The sequence below is a fragment of the Cotesia typhae genome, unplaced genomic scaffold (genome assembly GCF_013202065.1).
Source record: "Cotesia typhae breed Kobodo isofemale line unplaced genomic scaffold, CoteBio_Ctyphae scaffold_91, whole genome shotgun sequence".
NCBI lineage: Eukaryota > Metazoa > Arthropoda > Insecta > Hymenoptera > Braconidae > Cotesia > Cotesia typhae.
Window position 1 is genome coordinate 326,388 of NW_027423781.1, and position 18,886 is coordinate 345,273.

At 31.2% G+C, this 18,886-nt stretch overlaps 1 protein-coding gene across 1 annotated transcript in view; it reads right to left on the bottom strand.

The window, feature by feature from the left end:
- Sol1 overlaps positions 1-18,886 on the bottom strand; it is a 110,952-nt gene that overhangs the window by 12,438 nt on the left and 79,628 nt on the right. The gene's annotated exons all lie outside the window — the stretch shown is intronic.

Here is an 18,886-nt window from a genome sequence, read left to right on the forward strand (position 1 = left end):
TATTACCTCAAGCACTATAGATACGTACCTTGGACCAGCTTAACACTAAATCTCTATAAACCGCTTATACATATCGTCTGTAATATATTGTGTGTTCTCATGTATTTCAACTCAATATAATCGTGTTAGTTCACCCGTTCAATCCCTTTTTTTTTTTTTTCTATCCGCCATTATTATAATTATTATAATTAATATTATTGAATCGTTAACAGGAATTAAAATACCGAATTCAAATAAATGAATAAAACTTTTCAATTTCCATGATCAAATAATCATAATTATAATTGAATATTAAATTATACAAATAATATATATTTAAAATTCAAGTAAACGAAGGTATAAATACTAATCAGAGTTCTCTAATTAAAATGAATAATTAAATCTTATAATTAATCGCTTTGGAAGGTTGAATATTGATAACCTGGTTGATAAACTTTCATTCCCTCTTTTTCATTAATACTAAATCACTATTTCGACAGTTTAGTAGATGAAAAAAAAAAAAAAAAAAAAAAAAAAACACGAACATTCAAAGAATCAATAAAACATGCCAAGTTTTTATGGTAAAAATAATCTACGTAAATATCAGACATCTTTAAATATTTTTTTTTTTTTTAAATACGGGTTGCATTCTATTGTCAAGGCATCAAGGAATGTGCTAATTACACTATTTATGTGTTCTGCCTCAAAAAACACCAATTTGAACACCTTCAAAGTCAATCTTGCAACCGTCTTGAGATATTTCGCTGTAACAAGGATGTCTAATCGAATTACGTCACTGAGACAACTGAGATGGTTGCAGAATCCATTCGGTGGTTGACAGCTTCAATTCTGGAACCTTCTGTTGTTGATGTTGTTCTTCAAATACAATGGCTAGTCCTTGAACCCTCTGTTATCGAAAATATAAACAACCATCTTGATGATGATAATAATTTCGAATATTTATCTTGTAGAGCAATATTTGTTGGTTTACTTGAGTGTCCGTGTTTGACGGTAGCAAAAAAGCAAAAGGCGTGTTTTTGCGACGAGCTTACCGTATATATACAGCAAGTACTCATCAGCTAATGGAAACACTTATACGTGCCAAATTAATATTAATCAAAGTATTTTCCGGGTGTAGACGTTTCCAAGTGCCCGGTCTCTTTTATCAAGACATTTATCATTCAGTTAATCTTATATTTTTAATGGATTAATTGAAAAATGACCTTTCCTAAAACAGATCTTGTTTTTGTGCTTAATATTCGAGTCTAATTACATTTTATCTTACAGCAGTGCCAAATTATGGTAGAGTAATAACAAATCTGTTGATAAAAGACACTATTGTTAGAGTAATCATCACAAAATTGACGTAATTAATGATAATAATACTCAGTAGTTCCTAAAATTAATAAAAAAAAATTAATTCCGAAACTAACCGATAGGTGCATGAGTGGCGCTTTATTGTTCGCCTGCAGAAATTAATTTCTAAGGTATTTAATAGGAAACTTAAATTTTTTTTTTTTTTTTTTTTTTTTTTTTTTTTTTTTTTTTTTTTTTTATATGATGTGTATTTAATTTTAAAATTCAATTTTACTTTTATACTATATTTCTTCTATTTTTTTTTCTTTTAACCAGATTCCCGCAATTACCTAATCATACATTAAATTCAATCATCCGGAAACCGCAGGATTATCAATCATGGATATTAAACGGCTACAATTGATATCAGGTTTGAATTTCACTTCATCCATATTAAATCCCGGAAATAAAAGAATATGCAAATTATTCTGTACAACGTCGATCTTTAATAATTTTTCAAGCTTATCTTTCTTTCAGTTTTCAACCCTTCAATTATCCCCACTTATAATATCTCGCATATAAAATTATCTCCACCCCTATAGATAAAAATCGGAATATTTTTTATGGATGAAATAATTGTTTACAAATTACAGTGTAACCCTTTTACGTTCCGGATTTAATCGAGTAGGAAGCGGATAACAATGAAAGTGGGGGAATAGAATAAGAAATGGGAAAAAACGTGTGATGGAAGTCGACAGAAATAAAGTCAGAGAGAATTTTGCCGGAAGGGGGCCAGGAGCTCCACAGGAAACTAGACTATAGTTGGGAACAGGATAAGGAAGCAAGTGACGACGAAAGCGGTAACTATATTCCGTTCCTTAGATTCCGCAATTTATTTACGAGGGTAGTTTTTACCGGCTCTAAAGGTCAATTTAAATCATTGCTAAACCGAGAAACTTTATTTTTCAAATTTATGGTAATTGGCCGGTTTTTTTTTTTTTTTTTTTTTTTTTTTTTTTTCCTTTTCCTATACCAACCCACAGGATGTTATTATCGATTCGACAATTACCGGTGGTCATCCATTTATCGTTATTTTTATATCTAAGACTTCGAAGGAAAAGAAAAACCGGGTGACGTCAGAGACACTGGCTTGTAAGATTGACAGGATATCTTAAAGCAGTTCAGACGTCAATTGAAAGATTGGTTCCGCTTTTTCTAGAAGAATATCCTGGAAAAAGTCTTAGACTATTAGTTTTTGCTTTTTATTGATATATACTTTAGAAAATTGTTTCTGAAAGCGAGAAAAAAATACGCCATTTAGCCACCTAACGGGAACTCTCGGAACTATTTTTTTTTTTTTTTTTTTTTAAACAATTAAGAAATCCATACTATCCGTCGGATCTAACTAAAATATTTTTTACGAAATATCAACAGGTAGATGTTCGGTCTCCAAATCAATGAGACATTGAATTCGTTCGACTTGATACCCCGTGGAATAAGTAAGAGTTTTGATGGCTTTGGCGATTACTATTAAATAATACTGTCTCTCAGTTCCAACAATATCGAGCGTATTTTCACTTATCTCCAGTGTAATTGAGGTGAATAGAACTACTTTAATTCCATATCGTAAATATGATATTAAAATCAATTTTAAAATAAAATGGAGCGCTAATATAAAATATTGAGACAAGCCCGCAGATTTTCTTCGCAAATTCTTCAGCCAAAACAATTCGAAGCTCTTCATTTCCTTATCAAGTTCAACCCGCATTTGCTAACTTTTCTAGGGGCTATCATTCTAATTTGAAGATTGAAAATTTTATAACAATATATCGTTAAAGAAACAGTGAGATTGGTTGTTTACTTAAAAAAGTCTGAACAGAAAGTTTATTACGAAAAATTAGTTGGAAATTTTTTGATAGACATACCCAGTAACGCCATCTGTTGTTTGCCAAATACAAATAGTAACATAAAATTTTTTTTGCTTTAAGAACTTTCATTGAATTATATATTCTGGAAATTATTTTCTGCAAGCGAGAAAAACAAGCGCCACCTGGCCATCTAGCGTTGACTTTTGGAACTAATTTTTTTTCCGCTGTTTTAGACAATTCTAAGGTTTCTGATCAGTATTTAGACAAAATAATGATTTTTGTTCGATTAATAATACCACTATTCTTAAAAAAAAAAAAAAAAAAATTAAGTCCGCTTCCAAAATGGTAAAGCCAAAATCCATGACTACTTAACAGGAAATAAACTCGGATAATGTAAAGAGAGACATTGAATTCTGGACGACACTTAACTCTATAAGAATATGATTTATTAAAAAGTGGTGGTCGTTACTGAGGACGCTTCTTGAAACGTTAGAGCTTTCTTCATCCCCGGTCTTTATTATTTTATCCATCCACTACTTACACACATTCTTCCTCTTTCCCTCAAAATCGATCCTAAAAGATTTACGATATTTTTCTATTGCGCCGACTTGGCAGAACTTTCTTTAAAACGGCACCGTCGCCGGGCATTATCTTTAAATTTATTATTTTATACGTTGTACCAATGCTCACCATTATTATTTCATTTTTTTAGTGTTCCTCTTTATCCCTTAAAAAGTCCTCGCTTATTGTCGTGATGTCTTTTTTAAACGTTACCCAGGATTACATAACGCAGTACGACATAATAATCGGATTTTCGTTTTGCTATCATCTTAATAACCCAGTCACGTTCCATTTGTTCTGCAGTATCTTTCGATTCATATTATATAACCCAACTATATAGATATATACAATTTTATTGTATCCTTTTTATATATTTTTATTCGGCCGACTCACTTGTACGTGGGCTTTTAAATCAATGGCTGAGAAAAATATACTAGATGAAAAATTTATTGAATTTATCGCCTTGAGGGTTAACAGTAATCTTGATCTACGAATCAATTCACCGATTTATATAATTTTTGTTCAACGATGTGACATACTTACCCCAGATTACCTAACCACCATAGATTTTTATTTATCAAATGGATTACAAGCTCTAAACAATCGATAATGCGGAAAAAATAAATTCCACAGCTATGATTGCCTCTTGGAGGCTTCAATTTAATTCTAAAAAATAAATTGCCTTCCTGTTATTGGTCAAAAAAAAAAAAAAAAAAAAAAAAAAAAAAAAAACGGTGACATGACCTCGCCTGATCATTGGACTAACCATTGATGACAATATTTTCCGCCCGACAGATGTCGCAATGGTATATTTATCCATTTAAAAATTTTGAATTTTTTTTTTTTTCCCGAGAATTTTTCCGAGTTTACAGTTTGTAGTTATAATTCTACGATTATCTCAACATATCATTAACACTTGAGCGACCTTTTGTATCTTCTGTGAGCACAATACTCCTGGGCTTAAGATGTCCCATTGGAGAAACTCCGGATGAAAAGGATACGAGGAAAATCTATCTCTTTAAAATAGTATAACGTTGGTACACTGTTTATGTACATATATAGTGTTAACAAACGGCTCGTCACGTACTCACGACGAAAAATACAGAGAGTTCCTCAAAGAGACACTCTACTTTGTTGATCAAAGTTGTTTTATGGGTATATATAATTCACCTAATTCTTAACAAAATTGAGGTGTTATTAATAATATTATATTTAATTATTTTCAAGCAGGTTAGTTATGGGAGGGTTTTTAAAATTTAAATTCCGAATTAAATATTGGAGATAAAAAAAAATCATAAGATACCTTTTTTGTAGGAAATAAAATGAAGTAGATAAAAGTCTTTTATCACTTTTTCGGTATCTCTAGTGACTAGATAGTAATTCTAATTTGAATCTAGCAGAATAAAATTATCATTAATGAAACCGATAATTTGGTGATTCTCATCAAAGACATAAAGCTCAAGCTGATATTTTTCTGTGGATCTCGACGGATAACGATTGCGATAAGTGATTCCAGTAAAATTCGACCGCGGAATGTTGTGCGGGTTCCAGACGCAGCGGAGACTCATGAATGCAAATTAAATTTTATTCCGTCCAGATAATACTATCTACTATCTTCTGGCTCCTTGGCAGCCATTTTTTTATTTATGTCCTAAATGCAATATCATTTTTGATAGGGCTCCTATTTTATTAACACTTTCAATCCACTTGAACGCAACACTCTCCCACTCTCTTGCCTCTTTTTCAAAGGAACACACTACTTAATTTTTGTAAATATAATTCTGTTTAATAAGCCCGGGTAGAGAAAACAGAAAACATTCCGACATTTTATAAATATTTGCAGAGTTACGAAATTGATAGCGCTTCTGAGCTCTGACTACCGAGCATTTATCTTTTCATATTAAAATGAAAGAAAATTAAATATTAATGGGAAAATACTGAGAGAACAGGATTACCATCCTCATTATTATTATTATGCACATAACATAACGAAAGACCAAAAAAGTACCCTCTGTAATTTATGGATATACTTTTATGCGCCTTTTTGAATATACTGCCGTGTAAAAGTTTACTTTTACAGTTTCCACCCTTTTTATCTCACTCATTTTCCTTTTACGTTCCTCAGAATCTGTTTTGATATTATTACTAACCTTTTTTTATCACGTCTTTTATTTTTCAAAAAATTGACCTTTAATTTACCAAGTTTAAAAATTGATAAGGACCCTTTCAACAGAGAATTATATTCCTTAGAAAAAATGTTTCATATGATTTTTTCGTATTTCCAATATTTAGCCCATAAATCGTAATTTAATTATTTATTGCCGCGCTTTGGGTTGTGCAATAATTTTTGCAATGACTATAACTCAAAAACTAATCGTGCGATTGATTTGATTCTCAGTAACAAAACTTAGGAGGGTGGACCGAAGGTCCCTGCAAAAAATGAGCCCTCAAATCCAAAGTGTTCCAATATGGTCAGTTTGACCTAAAATTCAAATCTTTTGCAACTTTTAATTCTATTGTGTCAATACAATTAAATAAACGATCATGTCCGAAATAAATGAGCGGTGTGATCTATTGATCACATACTCAACCGTTTAGACACACACACACAAGCCAGAACTTTAAACTAAATTCAGTTCACTCAAGAAGTTGATTACTTTGGGAAATATAGAGCTAAGACGGCGCTTTCTCATTGGAACATGATGGTTTTGGATAAATGGGATTCGCTTGGGTTCCCATTCACGCCCACTCACTACCACTGGGGTAGTTTAGGTTTGCGTTGCTCAATATATTGAACAACACACTTACAGGTTATATATATATATCCACGGATGAAACAGTTGTGAAACTTAGGAATCGTCACGGTTCTACGCGTTTTCCAGTTTAGTAAATTCACTTTGTTAGTTGAATTTAACCATCCGAAGCGAACACACGCACGGAAATATTTAATAAGACGTCTAAATTAAAATATATATATTTATATATACATATATATCTACAAAGGGTTTTTATTTATTAAGTTATTTATTAACTTTTCTATCGTCCTATTTACCAAGTAATAAAATGATAAAGTTCACAGACTGATAAGCCCCCTGATATAAACGTCTCGAGAGTTAACCCGATAAAATTGAATTAAATCTATTGAAAATTTGTAATTACCTTTTGAGACACTTTAGTATGTTAGCTGAGTATCATTCTATTTATTAAATGTTAATATATCGATTTTATGGCTACAAGAAGTTATTGATGAGCTAGTTTCTGTTTTCATAACTTTTTTTTTTCTATAGGTCATTAAACTAATAGCCTGCGGATACAGTTCTGAGATTTTATCAAATAACCAGATATATACCCCTCATCGATACATCCCGATAATAAATCAAACTTCTCAAGGATTATTAAATTATCTTGAAGAAATTTTTTCTATAGACTTACATACTCTAGAAATTTAATTCTGCAAGCGAGAAAGAAAAGCGCCATTTCGCCACCTGGCGGTGACTTTTGGAATTATTATTATTATTATTATTATTATTATTATTATTATTATTATTATTATTATTATTATTATTATTATTATTATTATTATTATTATTATTATTATTATTATTATTATTTTTTTTTTTTTAAATTAGTTTTGGGTACTACTAAGGATTTCTTATCCAAACAAAGTGTTATTTTAGCAAAATTGAGTTATCTAAGTAAAAAAACAAGCTGTCAAAATCATTGACAAGCAACCCTACGGAAAACTATACTATTTATTTATTCTATTATTCTCGAAGAAAAACTTATTAGATAAATAACAATAGAATTGTCGTGATATCTTTTTTATAAGTATAATCAATAAATAATAAATTTAATATCACAAACTAATAAAAAGTTCCTAGTCTAGGAAATGAAAAGGAAAACGGATAAAATAGCAAGTTTCCCAGTAAAGAGTGGGGGTCGGGGGGAGGAGAGTAAAAAAAGAGCTAAGTAAAAAGAATAACGAAACAAAGTTGTTGAAAGATTGAAGAGGGTCCAGGTTGTAGGGTATAGGGCAAAAGAGGTGAGAGGAAAGGATAAGGACTCGGCTCGTAGTGACAGAATGAGTGGTTTCTTTGGGTAGAGGGCGGCGGGGGAGGGGGTGATGGTCTTGAAAAGCCTAGGGTGTTTTGGCGACATGCCATATCAAGTATATGGGCATGTGTTAGCAGCCAAATTTGCCATTCTCTCGACATTCGCGTATGCTTTGGCTAGTACACGCTGTCTGAACATTTTCAATGTTTGGGCGCCAGTTCATAAATGTCTTTTGGTTTCTTCTAACAATGACTAGAGTCATTTTAAAATTATTATTATTACTAAAATGTTTACATAAAAAATAATAATAATAATTTCGCCTGGAAACGGCAGTAAATAAATTATCGGTAGAAAAAAACGGATTACAGAACTCAATCAGAGAATTAGAAATCAAGGTAGCGAAAGGCTCTGATTCGATAAGCTCTGATTGCGGTAGCAAGCATAAGGAGGCGATTGTCACAACATTTCATAAGGTAATTGAATTCGACGGTGATCGATAATTAATTGGGTCACTTTGGCTTATTCATTTGTATTTTTTCAATTATTATAATTAATATAAATAAACAGCGACATTGTTGTCCCAATTATTGATTATTAATTATTTATTCTTCAGCGTTTAATTGGAAAAAATATATTTTTTTAGAGAAAATCATGTCTTTGGGGAACAATAAAAATTTTTGACACATGTGAGATAAATATAATAGCATAAATAAAAAAGACCTTTTACATAAATTAAAGTTGACCTCTTGGACTGTATTTGATGTCGTTTTACGCATTTTGCATTCTCTCCGTGCCCCGGGGATCTTATGAATATATCATGTGTACTGTTACATAAATAATTTCCGCGGATCTTAAAGGCTCTAGGGATGATGTCAAGGTAACCGAGAAGGGAAAAAGCGAGGTCATCTGATACTGGAAATTCAAACTAAAATTGCTTCCTAATATTTAACCACTTTATACAGTCTCTAAATATATTATATATCCATTCAAATCTGTATTTATATACTGAAAATTTTAAATGGCTAGATTTCCTAAAATGTTGGTCCTAAAATTTTTTTTTTCGGAATTTTGGTTTAAAAAATTTTTTTCTGAAGGTACAGGCCTTTTTTTTTTCTTTGTCAACTATAGAGAATTTTAATTACCCAGTTGTAAGATAAAAAAGTTAATAATTAACGCATTAACAAACGTCCTAATGACCTTGCTAATGAGACAAGAATCCGTAATTCCGGGTATAAATACGTAAATAATAAGTGAGCAAACTAGAAAAAAATTACAAAGTAAGAGGAGCAAAGAGAGAGAGCTCAACAATAGCGGCTGCCATGTCTATTGAAGTAATGCTGAGGAAAGTAAAGAATTATTTCATGTACAAGAGCTTTTTATTCCTGAGAAAAGAAATGTTGAATAAGCACCAACGTAACATACTGACTGACGGTCTTAACGTACTTAAAACGGAAGAAAAAATTCAAATTAACTACCTGCTGAAATAATGTCGTACACGACATTCCGTCCGCTGCTAATTAAATACATTAAAAATTTTATGTTATCAAACAATAGAAAAGTTTTATTTTGTTATCGTTACTTTGAGGCTCCTGTGGATACAATTACTAAAATATTGTTATAGGGCAATTATTTCATGTATGAGCTACCCAAAATCCAAGATGGCTGATATTTTTACGGATTAGATTCATCCTCCATACAAGCCACAAATTGGGCTTCGGCCGCAATTCGTTAAAAAAAAAAATAATTTTTTGGATTTTTATAAAAAATAAATTTTTTTACGGCACAAAATATTGTATGTATTGTTTACTATTTTATTTTAAACTCAATCTCACACTTTTCGAACATCGTAACATGTTATCCCTTTAAATTGATTGCAGAGGCAAAAAAAAAAAATTTTTTTTTTGCGCTTTGTATTTTTGCCGTGATTTTGTTATTATTCTTCTATCGAGTACAAGCCGTGAATAAATTCTTTCAATAAAAAACATCTATAACCGGTGTCCTATATTTACCTTCATTGTTAAAAAAAAAAAAAAAAAATTTAAATCAATATTTCGATTTTCAAATGCAGCTCGTGCCAAAAAAGTCTAGCCAAAGGTCATAAAAATCTGTAAAAGGTTACTTCGACAGAAAATTGATCGACGAGAATTGTTCGTAGTTGTTTTACTTCATAAATAAAATATATCTTAAGTACATAATTCGACAATAGTCTTAAAATATCCCCAAAGTTTGTTATCATAAGGTTTGTTCCGCGATTTGTTTTGCGGAAACTCACCATTCGAACTCCCAATCCCAATCCCGGTCATATAATATTTATAAGCTCTGTTCTAGTTTGGAGAGGGGGTAAGCCAAATCAATAGAAAAGTTCTCCGGGTTTGAAATTATTGCTCCAAAATTTTTTTTACCCCCACCAATAAGTCAAAAATTAATAATTAACAATTTAAAATTGAAAAAAAAAATTTAATCTGTGTCTCAAGTTGCGGAAAGTCAATTAGCGGTTTTGTAATTTCAAATAAAACCGCGTAAAAAGTTACCGGAAAGACACATGATCGATTACCTTGGTTGGTCCGAGTGTTAAAGTTTAACCCGCTACACGTCGGCCGGGAAATTTTGAATTCAGGTACACCGCCTTCGGCATTATCTACATTGTGAAAAAGGTAACCTCTACTCGGAATTGTATTTTAAATATTTACTTTAACATAACCTTCAATGTTTAACAGCGCCATCTATTCTTTAATTTTATTCAATTGCCTGAGGTGTATTTCCGATGGAAAATTATTTTTTAACCTAACAATATTGAATTTCAATAAGATTGCTTTTTACCTGTCTATTATGGAGGGGGAAATTTTGGGACTGTCAAAAATATTATTATTGGTCAATAGTTTGACGATCAGACAATTAATTGCAATTTATATTTAAACGCTCTAACTCAGAATAGCTGTGATTAATTAGTGGATTAATTTTTCAAGCGAAAAATAATTATTTTTTATTTGGACTTATTTAATTAAAATATAAATATTTACCACGAATGAATAAAAATAACGGAATAAAATGCACCACTTGATTTTTATCGAATAATTGAATTTTGTCAAGTGTTAATGATAAAAAAAATAATAAAATTTATTTAATAAATAAATAAATTCTACAGATGACAGCAGTAACTGTAATAAAAAAAAAAAAAAAAATATCTTAATGACTTTTACGTGAGCTACCTTGCCAATTTGTGATTTAATTGGTTCATGGATAACCGAACTCCCTGTGAAACGTTAAAAATCTATATGTATACATAGGTGGCGCCAATAAATGTTTACTCGTGTTCATTTGACGAAATTGGAAAATAACGATTTACATTTCACCGGCGAGTCATCAATAGGTCCATGAATCGTCGAGTGAATGTTTCATTTTATATTTATCTCTTTTCTTTCTTTTTCTATCTGAACTTATAGATTCGCTCTGTCGCTGTTCCACAAAATTGATGACAATGCGATGCGAAAATAACAACGAATTAAAGGCATATTTTCCGCCAATTATTCTGTAAACCTTCATATTTAACAACTCTGATATACGTCTCTTGATAATTGCAATATGTAGCGCGCTTCGATGAATATTTACGATTTTTAGGGAAATTGCGACGGAAAAAAAAAAAAAAAAAAAAAAAAAAAAACGTGATTTATGGTTCGCAGAGTTTAAACAAAATTTTTGAGCCGAATATTAAAAATATAAAAAAATCACAGGAGACTTTATAAGTAGAAAATTTAATTGTCGATCAAAAAGGTCTTTATCAATTTTTTGATATCTCTCATAAGTCAACCGCAATTAGCGTATCAAGTTCTAGCAACTTTTTTTTACTTTTAAGGACCGGTCCTCAAATTTGCAATTTTTAAATTGTAATTTCTGGGTTAAATATTCAAAATACGAAATCATTATATGAAACTTTTTTTGTAGGGAGTTTAATTTACTATCGAAAAGATTCTTGTTAATTTTTCGATATCTCTTATCATTCGGCGGGAAATTAATTTTCAATAGAAAAATTAAATAAATGAACTTAATCGTAAGCTCTGATGATTACAAAACAAAAAGCACAAATGTGTCGATTTAAAGTTGGGCATTAGCAACGAAATCAACAAATCCTCCAGTAATTACTCGATATAGTTAACGACTCCTCGAGAACTTAATGAGAGACAGAGCAGGTGAGTAAGTCTCTAAGGAAGAGAAGCTGTCTTTAATCTGGGATTGAGAAACTCAAACTAAGATTTTGTCTCGTTCCTTTGACTCGCTCCAGTGCAGCTGAATTCGATATCTCAAGGCTTGTAAACGAAGGCCATACACCAGCAAATGGTATTCCTGGGTCCAGAGTCCGTCTGGCTCGTGTAATGGCATCTGAAAGCCCTTATCCGCAACTGGAACTGGAAACAGGAATTTTCACCAATTCACCGAGTTTATTTTCTTATTTTATTTCCCGAATGAGCTATCGATCGCCAGTAATAATTCTTTCATTGTATCTCGCCTTTTTATTTTCACCATCCTTTTATTTCCTCCCATTTTTCTTTTGTTTAACGCTCGTTTTCGGACACTTACCAACATATACACGGAATTTTATCGGATTTCAACTATCTCAAGATATTTCTATTCAATTGTTGCTACTTAAACTCCCCGGGTCTTACATCACGGCTTTTGATGGCTAGAGATAAATTTTCCGAGGATGACCGTATTAGAACACTTGCGATTTAGGCGCTGAATTTTTGCAAGGATCTTCGGTTCACCGTCCTAAGTTTTGTTACTGAGAATCAAATCAATCGCACGATTAGTTTTTGAGTTATAGTTATTACAAAAATTTAAGCACAACCCAAAGCGCGGCAATAAATAATTAAATTGTGATTTATGGGCTAAATTCAATTTTTTTAAATACCATTTTGGTTGCTAAATATTATAAAAGCTTGTTTTAATTGAAATACGATTAAATTTTACTGTAATATAATAGGATATATAAATTGAAAATTCCAACGAGTTTTATTCGAACACACAATGCTTCAATTATTGAAAATAATTCTCGCAACATAATAATAACAATTTGTGGGATAATATAAATTTCTCTGTACAAATTTGTCACATTTTATAATAAATTGTCAATTAGTTGTCAACACGAGAAAAAGAAAACAAATAATTGTCATCTATTTCAATGAATGTCACTGAGATCATAAATTCACGTCAATTGTAATTTTTTTTTTTTTTTTTTTTTTTTTTTCATAAACTTGTCGTAGATATTTTCCTTGAATAATTCAGTATTTCTTTTGGGCGTTAAATATTTAGTTAGCCATAACTTTATAAAATAGTGAAGTTAGTAACTTTGTTTTAATACCTTCGACATTTGATGAATAGTAACTGCATAAATAAAAATTGTTTTTATTCGCCAGCTACGGTGTGCTCGATTGAAAATAAAATTACAGGTGTTAAATACATTATATATCAGTTGATTGGGTAACAAATAAATTCCGTGATTTGAATTTTAAACTCGGTTACACTGAATCGCAAATTTAATTCGCATGAATAAATTCGACCCTTTGTATTCTTTAATTTTTTGTTTGATTTAAATGAAACAAATCTATAAATAAATCAATAGGTTTATGAATAACTGTTAATTCTGGTTTTATTTTTGTGATTTTTTTAGGCGTGGAAGCTAAATTTCAAAAGTTTAAGTTATAATTATGGGTTAAATCTCTGACCATATTGCTGCAAAAGCCCCTAGAAGATTAGTGGTCATATTCTGAAGGTCAAATATCAGTTTTTTTATTAAATACCTTAGAAATAAATTTCTGCAAGCGAGAGAAAGCAGCGCCACATTACCACCTAGCGGTGACATTTGGCACTAAACACTTTTTTCTTATTTTTAGTATCTACTAAGTCTTCAGAACCTAAATTAGTCAAAAAAAAAAAAAAAAAAAAAAAAATTCTACTTACAGGTTTTCTTCTAAATCGTAAATTAGTCGTACAACTTCAACCATCTTAGAATTTTACCCGAATTTTCGTGATACTGGAGCTAAATTCCACTCTACTTGCCAAATCCATATTAAATGAAGCTTCGGGTAAAATTCCAATACCCTCTGGTCTACTAAACATTGAATAAATGTCGTACGTCTATGCAGAATGTAAATATGGCCGTCTAAGTGCTGCAAAAAACGCAAGCTTTTGCGAACCCAATGAACCAACCCGGCAGCGGGAGCCGACCAAGCTCGCTTGGTAAGCAAATGGCCAATCATACATAACAGAGAAGGGTCGCGTCTGCATCTCATGCATTATAGAGCCGGCTTTTGGTTGCTCTGCATCACCGACCTCTCTCTCCTTTTCTGTCCTCCCCCCTCCCCCTCTCTGTCCATGCATACATGGATGTATAAATATGCGGTTGTCTGTTTACACTAACGTTAAGGTTAGACAAGCGTCACGAAGTTACCCGCGAAAACTACGGCTTTATACAATATTCTATTTTCTCTACAAGGTTGCAGATCGTACCGCTGTAGTAGAACAGCGGCACTGGGTTGTTATAAGTTTCCCGTGGGCCCTTGGGGCCTCTGAAACAGACCGACGCCATCAGAACTCAAACCCCTGGGGACTACTACGTAGTTGTGTTGTGTTACTGCAACCATGTAGCTTTTACTTACTCAAATACCCTCTGTTCTCCACCCATGGGCTGTTAATATAATTTAACTTAGGATACAACACAAATTATGTATCATTTTTTAGAAACAACTCGTCTTTTGATTTTTTTTTTTTTATCTTTATTAAATTATTTTATTAAATTATCCTTTATAAGATTTTTTTTCAAGGCTAAGATCGATAGTCGAAAGAATTTTAGGTCAATTTAAAGAAAAAAAAAAATTGTTTCTGCAAACGAGAAAAATAAGTGCCAATGCGACACCTAGCGGTGATTTTTTGAACTAATAAATGAGTAATTTTTTTCGTTAAATCTCCAATATTTAACCTGAAAATAACAATTCTAATTTTTCACAGATGGTTAGTTGATAAAAACCACCGCTAGGCGGCGAAATGGCGCTTTATTTTCTCGCTTACTGAAATAAATTTCCAGATTATTTAATACTTAGGTGATTTTTTTAATATTCACCAGAAATATTGGAACGTTTATGTAAATTCAAGGCAAGGCAAGCTCAAAATTGAATTTCATGATTTATGATAAAGACAAAAAGCAATCAATAACCAATGATAGACTTTAGAATGTAAAATATGAAAATATAATTTGAATAAAAAGGAGTAGTAGCTTTGGTATTACTGAAAAATGACAGTACCTACGATGCAAATCGTTCGATCGTGCATGTTATCTCGCGAACTTTTACGATTTACTACTCAGGCGAATTTTCGTGTTCGGAATATGATACCCGGGGGAGGGGATGAGAGTAGTTTCTTTATCTCATTCCATCAGAGCTGTAAAAAAACAAAAACCCGGATCAAATGTACAGTAGAAAGAGATAAGAACACTAGACTCTAGACTCTAGAGGGCGACACTTTACTAAAAAGACAGAGCTTAAACTCGTTGAGAATTCAGCACGTGGATAAGTACTTTTTTTCGAATTATACGTGGGTGCATGTGAGCCATGACGATTGACATTATTGAAATAATTTAACCAATAAAACGTGATCGGGAATTATAACTTTATTATTTCTATATAAATTTAAATCAGATAGCGAGCCGCATTTTTTCCGATGATTTAATTCTATCCGCGTAACGATTTATCTGGTATTTTTTTAATTATCCAGAGGTAATTTAATGTGAAAATCAATTGGCTGGACGTTCTCCATCAATTGTTCCTTTTTTTGTTCGGTCCCCTACTTTTGACCTCGATTTCCAGCTAAAAGGTTAGAGATATCAAAAAATTGACAGAGTTTTTTCTGATAGAAAATTTTATTTCCTACAAAAAAAGTCTTCTATAATTTTTTCGTATCTCCAATATTTACTTTAAAATTTAATTTTTAAAATTACCTTAAAAAAATGTCTGGGCCCATAACCTGTAAATCGCCTTCTTATTTTATCTCCTGACTCAAGAATAATCAAAATACGAAACAAGTGATAAGGACCTTTTCAAAAGAGGATTATAAGCCCTACTTATAAGGTCTTTTATATTTTTTTGTATTTTCAATATTTAACCCAGAAAATTAATCTTAAAAATTAGTCGTAATTTTTTTTCGTAATCCCACTTACTTTAATACTTAAAAATCATGATAAATTTTGACGTATTTAAAAATAATAAATTTTAAGCACATCCCATATTTGTTCAACAACTAGGTATTAAGAGAGATTAGTTAAATCCTTATATTTTTACAGGAAAAAAAATATTTTTGTCATGAAAAACCAAAAAAAAAAAAAAAATGTATATAATCTTAACGGCAGGCAAAAGAGAGCCAAGAGAATAATGATAATGAAAAAATACTAGTGTACTTACCAAACACCAGAATTCTCATATTTTCTTTTTTTCTTATTATTACCGAAAAAAAAAAATTTGTTGGAAAAAAAAATATTTTTTTTTAATCCCACTGCATTTAATAATTCCTTTAAAATTCAATTTTGTTGGTGCAGGATTCATCTATATTGAAAAAAAATCTCAATTCTTCGTTTTTAATTGCCTTGTTTGATAAACACGCATTTTTTTTTCCGATTTTGGCTATTATAAATATTTAATTTTCTTAAATGATGTTTGTTCAATAAAATTGTCAATTTATACCGATAATTGCATCAATTTACTCCCGTGAACGAAAGTACCAAGTATTCTGACGCTTAAGAACCACAGAAGTTGTCTTGCTACTCGATCATTCTACCCCCACTTCCTCACTGGCGGATCCCAAGATGGAGCGAAATGTCAGATCCAGACAAACTTGTGATCTTCCGTGACAATAGGAAGTAAAAAAAAAAAAAGATAAATAAGAGAGATCGAATGACAGAAAAAAATATAAAATTTTAGAAGAAATGGGGAAGAAAATGACAATGAATAGTGATGGATCGTTTTAAAACTTTTAAAAATAATTTTGTTTGGTGCTACTCTATCTAAAATTGTTTTTAGAATTATATACCCTGGGAATTTATTTCTGAAAGCAAGAAAAAAAGCGCCATTTCGCCGCCTAGCGGTGACTTTTGGAACTTTTTTTTTTTTTTCATGTTTCTTGACAGTTTAGAGTCTTTTAAAGTTATTTTGTGGAAATATTTACAGTTTAAAAGCTATTAAATAAAAAAATTGACAATATTTGTCCCAATTATTGAAAAATTCAGTTTCGCCGTAAAATTTAATCAAATTGTGGGAAAAAATAGAAAAAAAAAAAAGTAAGAATGTACGCATCTATTAAATTAATAAAAAAAACTTAACTTAAAATCAATATCAAGTTATTTACTCGAGTAAAAGGTATGACAAAAAAATGAAATAAAACAAAGTACATCCATACATAAAACTTTAAAATAAACAGCGAAAAAAAATCAATATTTTACACTCAATGTTATCACATCAGTGCATTGTGTGTTCCACATCTTTCATCTGATAAAAATAAATATATAAAGCAGTTATATTGTAGTGTAGCATTATATATAAAGTTAAAATCATCTCATCGTCGAGAATGCAACAACAATGAGAGCAAACGTTAACGCTCGGATCCAATGGGATTGTGTTACCCACCCACAACTTTAACATTTATTTTATATTTTATATATTTTTATTTTATCACTGTTGATTCTTCGGCATCACTTTTTCCGTCGTTTCCTTTTTTTTATTTTTTTTTTTTTCCCCACCCTTCTACTGTCAATACACACACTCAGTTTTTTTTTCCTGATTCCGCCGTATATTTCATACGTTTTACGTTCTCTTAAATTTATACATCTACCATCTCTACTTTTACTTCCACTCAATTTTTTACATAACGCCTGAGATAATTGATTATACCGCTTAAATATTTTTCCCTCCATCTCCCGGGAATTTATTATCTAAATAACGAACCTCGGGAGTAAAATACTCTATTTTACCTTCAAGTTTTTATCGAATTATCCTTTATAAGGTTCGTTTTTACAGTCAAGATCGATAGTCAAGGGAATTTTAAATCAATTTAAAGAAAAAAAAGAAAATTTGTTTCTGCTAGCGAGAATATAAGCGCCAATGCGACAGCTAGCGGTGATTTTTGGAAACTAATTTTTTTTTTTTCACCTTAATATTGTCCATTTAGCCCAAGTGGCATTTTTTGAGTTAATAATTAAATATCTAGCCGTGGAATAGAATTTTTTTGCTCATTAAAATTTACTTCGTAATTTCTAACGAGATAATTGATGCCGGTGGAGTCGTCACAGAGAATAAATACAGTGATTGTTACTAACGCAAATTATAAACAAAAACAAACCTGAGGTAGCAATTAGTGGTTTTAATTTAACATTAAAAAAAAAAAAAAAAAAATATAAATGAAAACACGGAGAATAAATAAAACAATCAAGTAAAAAATACCTCGGAAAAGAGTTGAATAAAACGTGACCACAGACCGTCATAACGAACAAAATAGAATGAAAAGTTAGTTGAGGACAAGACAAAAGAAATTATACCGGTAGGTTCATTCGACAACGATTAATTATCATCCTCAGGAATGTTTTTCCCTATTCTTATATAAATATCTATACAAATTTTAGCTTTGACAATTTAGGATGGTCATTCATAAACAGCGGACACTAAGTCACGGTTCATGAAAATTTATTATCTGTTTTCGTTGAATTTTCGTGACAACACTGCTCGGGAAAAGCAACTCTAACAACTGCAGGAAATTTTTCACACTAGAATGAACTTCCTCAGTGTGTAGAGGAGGAAATTCCCAGTAAAATGACTACTCACAAGCCTAAGGTTTCTCATATGTGGAAAAGTGTCACATATGTGAAAATGCATCACATACACGTCATATATGTGAACATTTTGAGAAAGTGGGGAAGTGTGACTACTTGTTGGATCGGAAATTTTCCGGAGATTTCAAAAAAGCATACCCTGATTTGTTACAGAGGATATTTCGAGGCCAAACTGTAATTTAATTGATCTAGAAAGTCGTTAATCACAAAGTGATACATTGATGTAAATCGATGACGGCTGGCGAAATACTTGGGTGTCAAAATG